This window comes from Nematolebias whitei, chromosome 8, assembly GCF_014905685.2.
Source record: "Nematolebias whitei isolate Nwh7 chromosome 8, NemWhi1, whole genome shotgun sequence".
NCBI lineage: Eukaryota > Metazoa > Chordata > Actinopteri > Cyprinodontiformes > Rivulidae > Nematolebias > Nematolebias whitei.
This window is the reverse complement of record NC_056505.1, coordinates 1,453,446-1,454,546: the sequence shown is the minus strand read 5'-3', so window position 1 is coordinate 1,454,546 and position 1,101 is coordinate 1,453,446. Positions and strand designations below refer to the sequence as shown.

The window sequence follows — 1,101 nt, the reverse complement described above, 5'->3', positions numbered from 1 at the left end:
GGAGCCAGGCAGAAGGAGAAATCCTACACAAAACAGGCTCTAGAGCAATGTGGATATCCTAACTGGGCCTTCCTGAAAGCAGAGAAGAAACCCAAACAGGACTCCAGTCAGCCATCAGGTGAAAAGGAGGAACCCAGACCCAGACCAGTGGTCATTCCGTATGTTGAGGGAGTATCAGAGAAACTGAGACGTTTATTTTCTAAACATAACGTCCCAGTGGCTTTTAAACCCCAAAATACATTACGGCAAAGACTGGTTCATCCCAAAGATCCAGTCCCCCGGCACAAACAGAGTAATGTTGTGTATGCTGTTCAGTGTCAGGAGGGCTGTGATCAGTCTTACATCGGGGAAACTAAACAGCCACTGGCCAAAAGGATGGACCAGCACAGAAGATCAACATCATCAGGCCAGGACTCTGAGGTCTACACTCATCTCCAGGTCAGAGGTCACTCTTTCAGGGATGAAGATGTTCACATCCTGGACAGAGAGGAACGATGGTTTGAGAGAGGAGTAAAGGAGGCCATCTTTGTGAAAAGAAACCGTCCATCATTAAACAGGGGTGGAGCCTCCAGGTTCAACTGTCCCCCTCTTACAATGCTGTGATTGCTAGTATCACTCAGCCCTCTGTGAACAGTAAACAGCCATCAGGTGCTAATGATCCATTGTTAGGCTGATGGTCCTTCTTGATCATGTGATCAGCTGGTTCTGGTTGTCAGCAGCAAACTGGTTGATCCACTCTGAGAAGGTGCTATTTAAGAGACTGAGCTGAATACAGCACCTCAGACTGAGGAAGTCCTCAGGATGAGAGACGAAACGTTTCTACATTTTTTTTTGCTTTGTTTAGTTTTTTTGAATGTCCAGAGGACCAGATTTAACTTTTTTAGATTTTTCTACCTGGATTATTGAGCAGCATCAGGATATTACTAGTTATAATAGGTACATAATATCTGTATATTACTCATCATACACTAATGAAAATTAAACCTAATTAATATTTGATAAAACAACAAAACTTGAAGGTGAAGGCTTTAATGTTGTTCGTCGTACTGGTCTTGTGTCGTCCGTCGTACTGGTCTCGTGTCGTCCGTCGTACTGGTCTCG

The 1,101-nt window shown here is 44.2% G+C and overlaps 1 protein-coding gene across 1 annotated transcript in view; it reads left to right on the top strand.

Annotated features, from left to right (window-relative positions):
* Positions 1–1,101, top strand: part of ascc2 (activating signal cointegrator 1 complex subunit 2) — a 24,152-nt gene that overhangs the window by 20,532 nt on the left and 2,519 nt on the right. The window lies entirely within an intron of this gene.